Source organism: Toxotes jaculatrix, chromosome 19 (genome assembly GCF_017976425.1).
Source record: "Toxotes jaculatrix isolate fToxJac2 chromosome 19, fToxJac2.pri, whole genome shotgun sequence".
Classification (NCBI taxonomy): Eukaryota; Metazoa; Chordata; class Actinopteri; family Toxotidae; genus Toxotes; species Toxotes jaculatrix.
Window position 1 is genome coordinate 15,561,304 of NC_054412.1, and position 16,546 is coordinate 15,577,849.

Genomic DNA, 16,546 nt, shown 5'->3' on the forward strand with positions numbered 1-16,546 from the left:
CTCAGTCACTAACAAGCTTCTGCATTGTACCTCCGCCATTTTCCACGTGCCCCATTTGCATCTGCAAGCCTCCACTTCATCCTGCCTCCTAAAAGTTTATGCCTTCTCGTTAGGGCCACGTAGGTGTGAGATTAAAATGTTGGGCACACTTTCATTTTCATAAGCGTACTGACTGCACAAGTGTGTGTGTGTTTGTGTGTGTGTGTGGCTGCCAGTGTGTGTTCCTGTGTCTGTGTGAGTGTCTACATGTGCAGGGCACATGTGCATCTGTGCATGCTGTAAAGGAGATATTACCATACAGCATCTATACTAGTGAATGTTATTTATTTATTTGAGTGCCTCCTAAGTACGTGGCACTTTTCCCCCGTAGGTGCTCTGCATCTCTTTAGATGATACAAGCTGCCATATCAGCACAGGCTAACCCATTCTTAATCACATTTGCATTTTTATTTTGAGATATTCCTCAAACGTTTGCATTATTGAGGATTTATGATGAGCTCTTCGCCTGATCCTCCATCAACTTCACTCATAAAGAAGGTTCTCCATAACTCATAGGCGAGTGGAATATGCTGTCCCCCCTGAAGTAATTAGATAGCAGAATTCTGATATGGAAAGTTTGAATAAATCACTTTGTTTATGAGTGCTGAGGCCTTGAGAACAGGGGAGTCAAAAGGCAGACCTGTTCACACCATGCAAAGACGCAGAGGAATTTCCACGGTGAAGTTTTGCTACAGAGCTGTTGAAGTGTACAGTTTGATTTTCAGTCATGAATGACATTTGCTCTTCAGACATTACACATCATGTGGAAGAAAATTCTTGTTTAACACACCTTGGCCTGATTTTTGTGGTGTCAGCCTTTGTTTCTATTCTTACATTGTGATGTAGCACTGTACTCACTAAAGTCCGTAGGCCTGACTGCTGAGACCTGGGGAAAAAAAAGAAAACATTGCTCTAGCAAAGTCCTCCAGGGCGAAAAAAAACCACAAGTAGTCAGATGATCAGACAGCTCAGCTTATCACTTTATTTGGAGGAAAAACCAAAAGTGAACACATCTGAAATGTCTCACAGAAAAATTGCATTTTTGCGTTCACAGCTACGGCAAGTACAATAGGTCAGTTGAACAAGGAGTCTGGTCTTCAAAGTGCCTGCTGGGAAACTCTCAAATGGCTATGACAACCTGCAAGGTGATTGGTCACGTGACAAATGAAGACAGCTGAAGGAGTGTATCACCTGTTTTAGCAGCCTTGCTAGATGGCTATCTGCACTGTACTGAAGATAATTATGATTTAAGGAAGCACACAACACAACTGAGCCTTTAAATTTAAAGTCTACAGCAAAAGGAAAAAGGTTTGTTAATTAACTGTTTCGTTGGTCCTTCATCTCTTTTTAGTTTTGATAAATCAGAACTTTATCACTGTGATTCAAATGTAATCAGTGCAGAATTGTTTTAAAGTAAAAACAATTATGAAAAAAAGGAGCCAAACCAACTCATTCCCTTTGTGAATATTCAAGCAGAGCTAACATAGCCTATAGTTAATCAGAGTTTAACAACATTTTAGGTGCCAAACAATACAAATGACTCTCAGGTTTTTGTATTACTGTTCTATCATCACAGATTTTTTGCTCAGATTTCTTTAAAGTGTGGGTAAAGCCCAGCCAAAGACTTGCACCAACTCGGATTATGAGGAGGAAACAGTTTCCCAACCAGATCAACAGCTTGATGCATCCATTGCAACATTTGAAATGCAAACTCATGCAGCAACAGTGTTAAACCCACAGGTAATGTGGGTTAACACTGTAAATTAATGTAAGTTAACACTGTAATAACAATTTGCACACCTAATAGTATTTTAGCAGTAGTAAACATGGCAGCAGTTTAGCTTGCTAGAGGCAGTTCTAGCTCAGCTACTGTGAGTGATCCTCACCTTGCAGGTTGCATTTGTCCCTTGAAAGTCTTCTAAATAATCAGGATAAACTACAGGTTTGTTTTCTACCTGTGATTGTGATCCAATGTCTTGTGTTTCTTGCCCAGTTGCACTTGCTTTTTAGTGACGTTTTCAGATCTCAACACTGAACATGGCGAGTGCAATGTTATTATCATAGATAGGAATAACAGACTGTGCAAGTAAAACTCAAGTTTTAATACTAAAACACTGTTTTGTGTGATTTTAAGACGAGACTGAGACTTTGATGATGCTCATGTACAATGTTTACTTCATGTTTTGTCATGAAAAATGGCTTTAAAACTGTGAGAAACACTGATCCCTCCCGCTCACAGTAAGTCTGATGCTAAGCGACTGTTTAAAATGTCTTTCATATAGAAGCTTTGTTACAAACTCGGTTTCATGTTTGTGTGCAGAAGCAAAGTGTTTGCTGTTTGGAAAAATAACAGTGTCGTAATACTTTGGGACAATGGCTCGAAACAGGTGAAACTGTCTCATTCTCTCTTTCCTGCAAAAATTCAAATGATGTTCTCTCCAATGCAAAATGAGTGTTTTTGGCAAATCTATGGGAAATGAATCAAGCTGAGTTTTATTAAAAAGGATTTGAATATTCAAATGAAGATCAGCTTGACTGATCTTTTGTTTAAGCCCTCATCCTGTCACCAGTTATTAGCTCAAGAAGGTGAAAAGTTTCCCGTATTTTGGTGAATTTCACATTGGATTTACACAGGAGGGAATTTTATTAAACCATTATTTACATTGACTCATTTCCATTTTGGTTCCCTACAGAAAGTTCAAGCTTGACATTTTTGAACAAACTTCTGTGTTTTTTCTTATTAGCTTTTATTATAGATTTGCGATGATGCTTCAGTAAAAATAGGATTTCCAGTCACTGTTTACTGAGATGTAATTGGCTATCTGGTGTAGAGAGGTATTTGGTGTGGGGCTGAACTTTGGGATAGAACAGAAATTACTGCCTCAGTGCTTCTGCCTAACTGTAGGTAGTTATTCTACAAATAGAAATCTCTGCCTCGTGATAATTACTGCCACACACTCTCCGAGTGATGCGATATGAATGTGTGAAGACATTGTACGTGGGGATCAAAATAATGACATGTCGACCCATGAGAGGAGAGGATTAAAAATGAGATGGATTGTTTTTTTTGCATGAAAAGCAGTTCAGTGATGTTGAACAAGTGGAATTCGGTGCAGTGATTCAAAAAAGGACAACTTGCCCTCTGTGTGAGGCGCGTTAAACAAACCAAGTAATAGTGGCAGACTTCCCATTAATTAAGCTTGAAGGATTCAGTTTCAATCCTCCATTTGTTGATGGGGAATTGCATACTTCACAGCCTCTGCCCCTTTGATGGTAGTTTTGGGACCAACAAATTGATTGATGGATAGCTATTTGCATGTATCTTAAAATGCATCTTTTTTTTTTTTTTTTTTTTTTTTGGCTCCCCATTTTTATTGAAAATAATGGAATGGAAGTAAGTGTGTGTAGGTGGGGCTGTCTGTGTGTGGGGTTGGGGGGGGGGGGTGTCGGCTTGTTAAGCAGAATTCATTTTCCACCAGATCATAATGCAATCATAGTGGGCCCGCTTTATTGTGCCAGTCAGCACATGCACACACATGCACACACACACAAATACATCTCACTCTGTTTAGGCTATGATTTTATTATTCCATCTCACTGTGTCCTATTCAAGCATGCACAACAGCCAGACATTCCTATTTATTTATTCTGAGACTTTTATAATCAGCCATATCAAGCATGTGCAGCGCTGTAACACACTTCCTTCATGTCGTATGTGAATCATATCGGTTTAAAGCAAAGTATCACTTTGTTGCCAGCACAAAAGAAGGGCTCGATTACATGTTGGCCTGGTGTAGGAAAATTGAAATCCTCTATAATCCCACTTTAAGGAAATTACTTTGATTTCCATGTTCATGGCAATTTCATTATTGATGAGGCAAAGTGAATTGGCAGAGGTGGTGTCCAAAGACCTACATTAAGTGCAATATTCAAATTGTCCCCCTCTCTCAGTATGAGCTGTGACCTTCGGGTGCCATGAAAGCCCAGCCTTATAACCAAGGCAGTTAGTTTGCCTAAGGCATATGAGATATAAGCATATGTATATTGATATATTGAGGTAGTTCGTCCCTCTGCAATGCAATGAAGCGGGATATATATTTATACTTAGGTGTCCGGTGGACGCAGTGCCTGTGTCCGCTGATGAGAATGGGTATCTAGCTCCACAGCATGTGGGTGAATTTACTCGAGGTAGTGTATGCAGGGGTTTCAATCTCCCTGCAAACCATTTGAATATAGGCCGCTGATTTATTACCTTATTTGGTCTGTCTTCTGTATGCAAATGCATTAGTGGGGGGCGGCTGGCAGTAAGGTTGAGGGTGGCGGCAGTGGTGGTTCTAGTGGCGGTGGCGGTGGGGGGGCACACACTTTGGTTGTATGCATAATGAGATTCCCAGGGTCATCCCTCCGGTGTGTCAGGGACCCATAGTGAAGTAAGCCTCCAGGGGATGTAGAAGAAGATGGGTGGGTGGGGGGGCTGGAGGGTTGGGATGTGAGCTAAGGGGGAGGTTGCAGGGGAATGGGCCCCGCTAGGCAAAGTCCCCAGGTGCCCTCCTGCCCCACCACCACCACCCCTCCTCACCCCTCCCTCATAAACTCCTGGCAGTTCCTCAGCCTATCCGCTGCCAGCTCCATCAGCCCCCACTACGCAACCTAGGGTGTGCTAAGTGCCTGCTGTGGCTCTTGGCTCAGTGGAAGTGCATTAGTCCTCATGACAATGTATCCCCCCCCCCCCCCCTGCCAATTATGGATCTGATCTGTGTGTTTAATAATTGCCCTCTTCAGACGCATTCAATTGTGTCCAAATGGGAGTGGAATTGATTTTTTGTAGGATATTAGCCGATTACTTTGAGTGCCCCCGTAATTTGAATCGATTTGAATAATGGTTATTCATGTGATCTTTGCCTTTGCTACTGTGCTGCGCAACAACACGCCCTCAAGGTGCAGCACCGCCACTGTGATAAGTACACCGTATATGCAAGTGTTGGCATGCACACGCGTTTTGATATTACACATTCTTTCATTACTTGAGAAATGTAAAATGATTAATACACTACACTGTAAAAACTTCTATTCTTTGGCATAAATAACAATTACTAGCTCTTGGGCCTTTGAAACCTAAATGATCCGCATTTAAAGTAAAAACTGAAATTGTGTCAACAAACCAAACTAATCTCTGATTTCTACAAAAGTGAGTGAGTCCTGATAACTTTGAATCACCTGTAACTACACAGCGAGAAAGTTCTTTTAACTTAAAATTCTTTAATTATCACTTTCAGAGCTGATAATCACGTGTTCAGCTGACTAAATGTCCAGTGGATTTTCTTAACTGAACTCATCAAATGAAGTTATTTAGAAACACTGTTAGGTTATTTGCCAGCACTTCCCAGCATGCATTGCATTTAGGTCAAAATTCTCCAGAAATGATGATGGAAAGTGTAATGTGTGTTTTTCTAACAGTGTATCAGATGAGTCAGATGGTCTTCTCTCTGATCAAAATTAAAATAGTGCAAACCATGGTGAACATCGGTCTGCACTTCAAAGACTTCCTGCAGCGCTACCGTGTAACACACCCGAGTCTTAGGGTCATATTGAGGAATGCTGTACCTGAGCTTATTGTGACTGTTATCAGTACATCAAAAGATTGAACTTTCACTGTGAGCTGTGATGATACAAAAGAATATGTTGTGCAACAAGTAAGTTAGCAGAAGTAAAAAAAAAAAAAAAGTTGAGTTGAAAAAAGTTGAACTCAAAACCTAAACTTGATTTAACTTGAAGTTAACTCACAAAAAAAAAAAATCTCAAGTTTTTCTGTGTTTACAGTGTAGAGGCTACAGGATGGGAGGGAGACTGAAAGGGCATGGACTGATACAAATTCTTACGACTTATCCTTCCAGTTGGAGATCAAACTCATGTTCATGCTTCAAAATCATGATGGGCCTTTGATTGTTGCTGTTTAAACAGTAAATTAATATATGGTTGTTGTTCACTTGCTTAAATGTGAGGTTTTCAAATGCATAACCCCACTTGATCAGAATGAAAATTTATGAGAAGATGGCCCCCCCCCAACTCGCTTTTGTTGAGCATATATGCAAAGCGCAGGCCTGGGTGCTCTCATCCGTAGCTGAGTGAATGCTGCCCTGGCCATCATATGTGTCTCAAAGAGAACTGGGGGGACACAGACAGTGATTTACCCCCCCAATAGATAGACAATAGGCCTGTCTGACACTTAAAATATTAAAGAGTGGAATATGCACCGCTACGTTGATCTTCACTATCAATATTTAACATCCTCTTATGCATGTATGCTGAGTTGTCCAATTTCATTAAGGCCATTTGTCATCCTGGAGGGCACTGGTCTTGGGCCCCGGAGAGCCCAGGGACAAACCGAGGGGGGCTTGTGTCACCAGCACCCATGTGGGGGAAGTGATCTGCCTTCCTTACAGTATATGCACTGAACACAGGCGACAAACAAAGTAAAGTCTATTGTTTTGTCCTCTCACACTTGTTCAAGTGTTAATTGTATGAAAAGTGTTTTGAGTGGCTGAAACATTATCAGAAACGAAAAAAATATTTATTTTCGCTGTGGATTTCGATCATTTGAAACCTCTCAGTGACAGTGCATAAGCATGTGCTTCTCAGATCTGTAAACACTTTGAACAAATCAGCATTTGGTTTTCATTTACTCAGAATTACGCTTTGAATGTCATTGTGTGGGTACATGTTCCTTTTTTTGTCATTATAGAGAAAATGTATGAGTTCCTAAGAGAAAGGTGTGAGGAAGTATATAACCACAAATTGTGCATTCATCAGTTTGCGTCTGTTCTGTGGGCGTCGCTGTGAGCACGTTGACTAAGACAACGTGGTATACATGGAGCTCTATTTGCTCTCTCCGTCCATTTGGCTTGTGTTTATCACATTTCCTCTAACAATACATCTCGATTCCTAAAGGCACAGAATCTCAAATGTGACATTTTAACAACCCTTATTCCTTTCACGCTGCACCATTTCCTTTTTGCACTTTAGTGTCATTTTCATTCCAAACCTGAATTACCAATTTGTCTTTGTGGCACGGGCAATTTACATGCATCCGTTTCAGTTTTTTTTATATGCAAAATGCACTAAAGTGTAGCATTTTTCCCATCACAAGGATATTTTCCTGGGTCTAATTTCATGGTTTTGATGGTGAGTGAGTCTGTCTCGGAGGAACTGTACCTCTTGTTCTCATAGCTCCTGGGTGACGTCTTGATGACAAGTGTCTTTAATATGCATGGAGAATGGCAGGTCCCACATTTTGTCCCCACAGTTTTGCATGTTGAGGGGAAATTGCCCAGCGCTGGAGCTGCGGTTACTGTAGGAGATGAATGTCAGTTACCATTCTGAAAGAGACTCTGGCTTTTTATGATTATTGCCTCTGTGTACCACCATTAAAAACAGAGTGGGGGGAATTGTCCGTGCGGCATTTTTGGCTCTCTGTGTGGGGGCTAGGTTCCAGTACGAAGGGTTGCACAGACATTTCCCTCCTATGAAAGAGGTACAGGGATCCCATGCCAAAGCCCAGAGGCCTGTTCCACCATGCCACTGCCATGTTTAAATGAAATCTGAGGGCTTGTTTGCTTTCAGAAACACAAAGCCATGTTTATCGGGTTTGTAAGGACAACAAAGGCTTGAAGCTCTGCAGACTGTACAAACCTTCTTCAGACTATCGACACCATAGTATATGAAACCAATGTCTACAGATATTATTTGCTTGCATCTTGCAGTGACTTCAGAATTGCTGATGTGGACTTGGAGTGGTATCAGTGTAGGTGCAGGTGTTTTTGCTCTGTGGGAAAAAAGCACATTGCAGTCTAAAACCACCGAGGGTTTGAATCCACAGCACCTTTTTGCCCTCTTTACTGAAGCGGCACTGCCACAGAACAATCAAACGAACAAATGAATGTGTGAAACGTGTACGTGCGTCATGCCTTTTGGTGTTAAATCTGACAGAATGTGAAGGGACTAATGAATTTCTTGTGCAGTACATGTTTGTCCGTAGAGTCTGGTTTTTGTGGCACACCTTGTGTTAGTTCATTTCAGTTTTACTGAAGCAGCATTACTCTCATCTATCTGAGCAGGGTTTGGATTTTGCTTTGCAACGTCTGGTTTGGTGGTGAACTATTTTCTCTTTCCTGTGAATTCAGTATTGTTCTGCTACAGTATTACCATCACTACAGCCTCTATTACACTATTATATACATATATAAGACTTTTGCTAGTTTTACTATCTCTACCATTCCTGCTGTAATACTGTAACTGTTGCTGCTGCTATTACAGCTTTAAAATGACAACTACTGCCTGAACTATTACTACAACCACTTTTGGGAATAACATGCTGATTTGTGTTATCAATTATATTTTGTTCCATTAGTACTAATTTTTACTATTTTTTTTTCTTTTACAAGAGAGACAAGGGTTGTGCAAAGTTGCAGTGTAAAGTGTCAAACACAGAGTCACATGAAAACTAATTTGCACAATAACAGGACAAAAAGTTGCTGGGTTGTATTTAGTAACAGTAACAACCAAAGGACAGTAAGATATCGTTTTAAAAGTACTTTTGATAGTTTAACAGTATGGATTCGTACCTGCTGCATATTGTAGAGTTTAATCTGTATGTCGGTGTGATTGGTGCCAACACGTCGTTGGTCTGTTTGTTTTATATTTAGTGTTGAAATCTTACTTTTTCTTTAAAGGAGCTAATCAGTTTTGACAAAGTGAACATGTTCCTGTATGCACTCTTACTTTTTCCTCCACAGGATTTGTTTAGAAACAAAGACACATCACTCCACACACACACTACACAGTATATAGAACATGACAGGTGATACCCAATTACTGAAAGTTGGCAAAAAGAGGAATCCATTGACTGATCTTTTACTTAAGAATGAATACTAAATGAAGTTACTTGTTTTGTGGTGGATGTTGCTTTAGTGTTTGGTTGTCTCGATGTATTGAATTCATGAAAGAATTGCGATCTTGTTTGTTTTTTGCTTTTTTGTTTTCTTTCTTCACGTTCTTTTTTCACCTCTCAGTTTTCCACCATGTCTCATTTCTCACCTGTGTGACACTCTCTGCAGTCCATCCAAACACAGATACACACTTATCACATCAAGCACACACACACACACACGCACACATGTGCAAATGAGCACAGTCGGACATAGTGCACATATTCACACACACGCTTCCACTTTCACCACCAATCTCTTGTCTTTCTCTTACACTCATACACACACAAACACACACGCATGCACGCACACACACACACTAGCACACACACAAACACACACACACACCTCTGGTGGCCATATCCGCCACACTTCTTACTGGCGCTAATCAATCTTACAATACATTCATCATCAGCACCGCACCGCAGGCTCCGTCCTGCTGAGTGAAATCTCATTTAGGCCTCTTTGGATGTTTCACTGCGGAAATACGCAATTACATCACGGACATGGAGGGACCGGGCCTGGCAGGGAGCAGCCACTGACAATTAGACACCAAACAGACCAGGTGTGAACTGTGCTGCGGCACATCACAGAAGAAGAAGCCTCTGTATATAGAAACTCATATCTATCTATCTATCTATCTATCTATCTATCTATCTATCTATCTACCATCTCATCAAATGAGCAATATGGAGTCAAAGGAATAATCTTTGCTAAACTAGTAAACTACTCATCTATAGTGGACTTGCTGCAATGTTTGATAAACACATGCAACCCAGCCCCATATTACTGTAATAGGTTTTGGTATCTCAGAATTGATAGCAGCTCTCTTACAGCTTAATTACAGCCAAAACACTTATTGTTGTGTGCTGGAAGAAGGAGGTACCTACACGTTTATCAATATCCTATACCTTGAAAAAGTAAGTGTCATGCTAAGGGACTGACTTTTACATAACCTGGCAGCCTCTTACCTATTATCTAAAGTCACAACATTAATCTTCAATGACCATCTTTGAGGCGTGATAATATTCTTGTGTCCCCACAGTGTTTTTCTCCCCTGACGTACAGCAATGGTCAAATGGTATCGTCGAGCCCTGACGTACAGTATGTTATGATCATAGTTTATATGGTCCTGTTATTAAAAGTGCTCACTGCAGTTGACGTCTTTATTTGAAGTTGCAGTCATAGAGGCAGCATCTCCGTCACTGTCGGCATCTGCTGTGATTGAGGTAAGGGACGAGGCAGGCGCAGACGTTAGGCTATTGTTACCTGAGCTGCTGGCTAACAGCATCGATGTAGCATCACAAGACTGTTTGTAATTCTTATATCAAATTTTTTGTTTGAGTAGTTTCATCTTTCCTATTAATTTCATTAATGAAATAATGCAAAAGAAGCAGTATTTTGTTGCGTTATCATTGAGGTAAACCGACGGGGCAGGTGATAGTTTCCTGTACTACCCTACCTGATTGGCTTACCCTGATATTCTTACCCTAACCAGTCATGACTCTTTGTGCCTAACCCTAACCAACTCAACAAAAGAAGGCAACGGGACTAGCCAATCAGGGGTGGGTAGAGTCGGGCAGGTCATGTCTTTGCAGCACACTACTGAATGATTCGCATCAGATGGGATTTAGAAATGAGCTTACACAATGCAGACTGAAATATAAGTAGTTTTACGCCATATACCTGTGTATACCCTCCACTCAGATTACTGGTAATAGTCTTTGAATAATATTATGTCAGAGGAGGTGCACAGTATGACAGTCAGCACAGCTGGTGGGCAGTGAAATGAAACACATAGGTTCATTATTTCATCATTCATTAATTATTCATTAATTATCACTTTTTCCCTCTTTTCAAGAAAAATAACATTATATTTAGATTTTCACAGCATTTGTGTTAAAGCTGCCTTGTGACTCCAACGTAACAATGGATGACATGGTCCTTTCACTCTGTGACAATCAGGAAACCAGTGTCCTTCAGATATGTTTGTGTGTGTGTGTGTGTCTCTCTCTGTCTTACACTACCTGTCTACGTGTGTGTGTGTGTGTGTCTCTCTCTGTCTTACACTACCTGTCTACGTGTGTGTGTGCGTGGCATACACACAAGTAACTCTAACATATGATTGTGAATAAGCATGCAAAGCAGACATCTTTACAGTGCAGGTGTGTGTGTGTGTGTGTGTGTGTGTGTGCGCCTTTGCCTTTATATGTGTGTGCGTGTGCACGTGTGTGTGCAGGGTTCACAGGCCCAGGCTTTGACATTCACGCTACGCCACCTACGCACTGGGGTCCCATCTCGGGGTCATTTACATATCTTTGAAAGACAGATTGGAAAGAAAGAGAAAGGAGGGAATGGAGGGGTGGAGGAAGGGTGGAAAGAAAACGGGGGGAAAAAGAGATAGATGGAGAGGGAGAGTGGAATAGAGAGAGTGAGAAAGAGAGGAAAAGAAAGAAAGACCAAGCCAGAAGATTACATTCCCCCATCTACAAAATGAGGGGAAAAGGCAGGGTGTGTAGGGGCCTACTGGGAGGATCCTTATTCATATTTGTGTGTGAATTGTTTATCACGGTGACAGAAGCGTGCCAGGGCTGAGATAAAGGCAGCGCTCCATCACGGGGCTGTGACAGCGGGAGGACACGCCACGCACTCACCGCAGCAGCCCCAGAAATATTATTAATAGATGCTGACTTGATTTGCCACGATTGCAGCGTCTTGGCACCGCTTGATTGTGGCCTGTGAAGTTCCGTCCAAAGGGGAAGCTATTTTTCATGAAGTGACAGAAGTCTTCGCGATTTCTATCCCCCCCCCCCAACACCTCCCTTCCTTCCCCCCACCCCCCTTCCTTCCCTCCCGCCTTCTTCCCTTCAGTTGAGCAGTTGCATCTCTTTCCAAGGAGCTGATATGCAAGGCTGCTTATTATGAGAGCGGTGTCAGATTTAGAGAGAAAAAGCCAGGCAGGGAGTGGGAGAAATAGTCGCTGCTTTGATGGGATGGCCTGTGAGATGGCCTGTAGATGATATCCGGTGTGTGTGTGTGTGTGTGAGAGAGACAGTACTCATGCGTGTGTGCATGTGAGCGTGCCGAGCATGCATAAACTTCAGTAGTTTCAAGCAATATCACAGCTTTAAGAATATTGGAAAATTTGTTATCACATGTGCACATACATAAATTCATAAGTTCACACACAGCTGGTAAACAGTTTTTTTTTTTCTTCTTTTTTTTTTTATACACACGTCGACAGCAGTCATGGTGCACACATTAGAAGCCACCTTCCTCACAGTGAGGCTCGGATGAAGGGAGAGCAATTTACAGTACAGAGCAGGAAGCTCCAGATCCTTTCCATATTGACAACATGTGATGTTTCTCCTTGAACACGTCCACCCTCATTCGACACAATATCTTGATCGCATTGTGGGAGGTTTGCTTTCACTTTTCCTCTCCATTTCAACTACACCCTGGGTGTATACTTGTGCAGCCATGAGAGGGCATTGCAGTCCCAGATGTGTGAAGAAAGTGTGAATAAACTTGGTTGTTGCTGTCAAAGTTCAGCTTATACACACACACTGTCTCTGACAAATGGGTTTGCGACTCTGATTTGAATTTCAATCCCGGGCCACCAACAAGTATCATAGGCGCCCCCCCCCCCTCCCACTCTCTAAGTGCCAAACAGCATGGAAAAGATCAGTGAGGATATTTGACAATGAAATAGAGACAGAAACCTTTGTATTGAACAATGTCATCTCAAACCGCAGACAAGCCTCGCTGAGTGAGGTTGAAAGCTGGTGAGTACAGTGAGATCACGACATCTGTAGACCGCCGTCATAACGGCAGGGTCGCCTCACCCTTTCTGACCTTGTTTGCTTACAGACGTATCAAAACGACCATGAGATCAGAACACGGCGGAGTTTCTCAGGTCTCTCTTTGTCGCCGTACACACACACACACACACACACACACACACACACACACACACACACACACACACACACACACACACACACCTGCACCTTGCAACCGCAGGCTCTGTCCTCATTGGCGTGGAGACGGGAAGGAGCTGCGGTCACACACACACACACACTTAAACACACACAAACATGTATTTCAGCGGAGTGCTGTGCTGGTGGGGCCCTAACCTCATACAGGATGTGCGCTTGTCTCCATACAGCCCTTATCTCGGTGCGCTGCACTGCTACTGCAGCCCAGAGGCCACAGTGTGGGTGTGACACCTGCCAGGGAGAGGGAGGGAGGGAGGGGACAGAGAGGGGGAGAGAAAGAGAGGGGGAGCAGGAACAACAGAACAAACTGAGAGATGAAGAGAGTGAGATAACTCTTCACCTCTTACTTTTAAGCAGCTACATTCATAATTTAACTAAGTACCAAGTCTCAGTCTTTCAGTCTAAGCCTTTCTCGTAGTTTTAGTTAATGTAATTCAAATGAAGTCGAATTTGTTTAGGGTGACACAATGAACACCCGGCAATGCAACCGTTGCACTGGTTGCCACCCATGTGGCCCTGACCATGATTTATCCCAGCTGCAGCTTCATACACACAGAAACATTTTCCCTCGCTATATTCCACACATGCACTACTTTGAAAACTGCAGGAGATCTATTCAGTCCCCTGACAAATACTCAATGTTCAGTATCGGCTGACAAATTAATTAATACAGTGGTGGCAGCAGCAGCAGCAGGTCATCTTTATTCAGCATTATGCTTTCTGCACTGAACATTGTTTATTCAATCTGCACCCGTGCCGGCTGCCGTCTACTTTGGAGTGTTCTGTTTTTCGAGCAATCTATTTCTGATATTGCTCTATTTTCCTGAGACAGAGTGATATTTTCACACTGGCCTCGTAATATTACACCACCCTTAATGGAATCACGGTGCCTCCACCCCTACTCCCCCCGCAATTTGAATAAACGCATTCAATTAAATCAAAACCAGGAATACTGTAGCTTTTAATTGAAAGGGAATTATCCTCTATATGATTTCAGAAGCGATCTCCAGGGAGGTAGTGGTGCTTTTCAACAACTCACCAATTAGACACTTGTCTCTTAAATGGAAACTACCTCCAAAGGAAATGCCCCGCATTAGGGCTTAATGATTTGGGCACTTACCAATTACGGTAGCAATGAATTTCTTTTCTCGTTAAAACAAGACATCATTTTATGGATTCATAAAAGCTGCAGTTCTATATACTGTTGCAAAGGAGAAACACGGGGGGGGGAAGAAAAAAAACAGTAGTTACACCATATATTCTGTCACATGCTATTTATTTAACACTACATCATTATTCTTGTAAAAGAGTGAGAGTATATATTAAAAGAAGGAGTTAAAGTTTGAGTTATGGTTACAGAATTTTTATTTGCTTCATTTTAAACACTAAAAAACTGAAGTGATAAGAAAAAAAACCGGAATGAGCTTTAAAGCTCAAATCAACATTTGAGAGGAATTTCTCTAATGTAATTCCATGATTTCATTTATTCACTGGGGATCACAAGTCTGTTGGCTAATAGGTTTTAATTTCACATTAAGTCTTATACTACTGTGATCAAGATGATATCCATTCAGTACAGCCATAATATTGACAAAAGAGGGCAGCAGGCTGCTACTGAATGACCGACCAGACCTTCTGTGTTTGAGAAAAGAAGCAGACTTGGCCACAGAGAGTCTGGGCCTGGTTTCGCTCACTGAAGAGGGCCTGCCTGTCTGCTCGCCTGCCTCCTTGGCTGCCTGTCTGTGTGAGTGACTGCAAGATTGGTTTATTTTAGTTCATCATCTCCCTCATCAATCTTTTACATGGGACTGGGTCAGCAAAGATGACAAAAGTAAATCGCTTATGTGGTTTAAAGTTTCTGGCAGTGACTCGGTGTGAGTACCCCCCCCACCCCCACCCACCCTTTGTCACCCGCTCCAACTTTCTCCCCCCACCCCCAACCCCTTACTCCCCATCACACACCCGCCGCTCACCCCTTTCCAGAGATATATGAAGGCAATGTGTGGATCTGGTTGACTTTGTGAACTAGGTGCCAGACCACATCTGAGAAGCTGTGCTGAGGGAGCAGATTGCATGGTGACGTCTTTCTCTCCTCTCCCTGTTCTTTCTCTTCTTCTTGTGCTCTTCTTTTCTCTTCTCAAGAGGTGTTTGCAAGTCACCGTTGACTGACATTTTTTCTCCCTTCCCTTTCTGTCTGCAACCACTACAAAAAAACTTTACTGCCCTGCAACATGTCCACTGCAGATTAATTCCCATTCATGTATTCTGCTGGCTACTGTGCTGTAGCTTGTGTGGGTGGGGCAGATTATGGGCTCCAGAGTGACGATGGCCCACCGACAGTTCTAATCAAGACCGAGATGCAGAAAAGATGAAAAAAAAAAAACAAACTTAAATGGATAGCATGGAAAAAGAGGAGTCTCCACTTGGCCTTTTGAATTCAAACACATGTCAGATGTTGTAAAGACTTGTCAAAATGGAAAGGAAAAAACAGGGGCAGGGGGAATGAAACGCTGGGACACATTGGTTAGCGAGTGCTATTAGTGAAGCCTGAGCCTGAGACATCTCACCGGGCCATATGAAATTACGCAAAATGGAAACCATGTTGAGAACCTCTTCAGCACAGTATCTAATAGAACAAAACCCTCACTGCTTCCATACGTTTACTATCAAAGAATTCAATAGAATAATACAGGTAAGATTAACTTTTCTGACCAATGATTGTGATTTTATGTCCCTAAACTCCCAGAACTGTCAGATTGTCATGTGATTTTTAGTTAGGTAAACTTTTTCCATTTGTGGTTCAAGACAGTGAAGGCACCTCTGTATGGATAATACAGGAATTATTATATTTCATTAGCGTGAATAGCACATATTGACTTATAGTCCAAATAACTGTTTCTGGAAATTCAAAAACTCAACAACAAAAAATCATGGAAGTCTAAGAAAAGAGCAAATATTCTTATGTGGGAAACTGTAACGAGAGATTTTTGGTCTTATTTTATTAATTAGAATGATTACTTTACTATCAAATGACCCACCATGGCATAGATTTTGGGAATTTATGCCTTGTGTTCTTCGTTCAGCATGGCTGCAGTTCTTGTAGCTGCACGTGATAATTTAATAATAATAAATTATAATTTTCACATTCTGGATCATCTGAAACTCATTGTAAAAGTAGTATTTACTGCATTTTGAACTTGTATTTATATTAACTGTATTTTGTAAATGCAGATTGAAAGCAGACAGTAGCTAAAGCACCTCGTCTCTTCTCTTCCTCTCTGTATGAGGTTCGGGCCTTTTCCACGTGGTCCCTGAAAAAATAAACGTAATAAAACTAAAACTGAAGTGAACTTTTTAACTACTTTTAACAGTCCAGCTACGTTATGTCTTCTGCTGTTTCAGCTGGACTTTCTCTAGTAGACATTAGAAGAGATACCAGAGAAATGTTGACTAAAAGGTTATGAACAAACACCAAACAAAACTTGGGGGAAACAACTGGAAAGAAAAAGTCCGACTTAGCCAAAC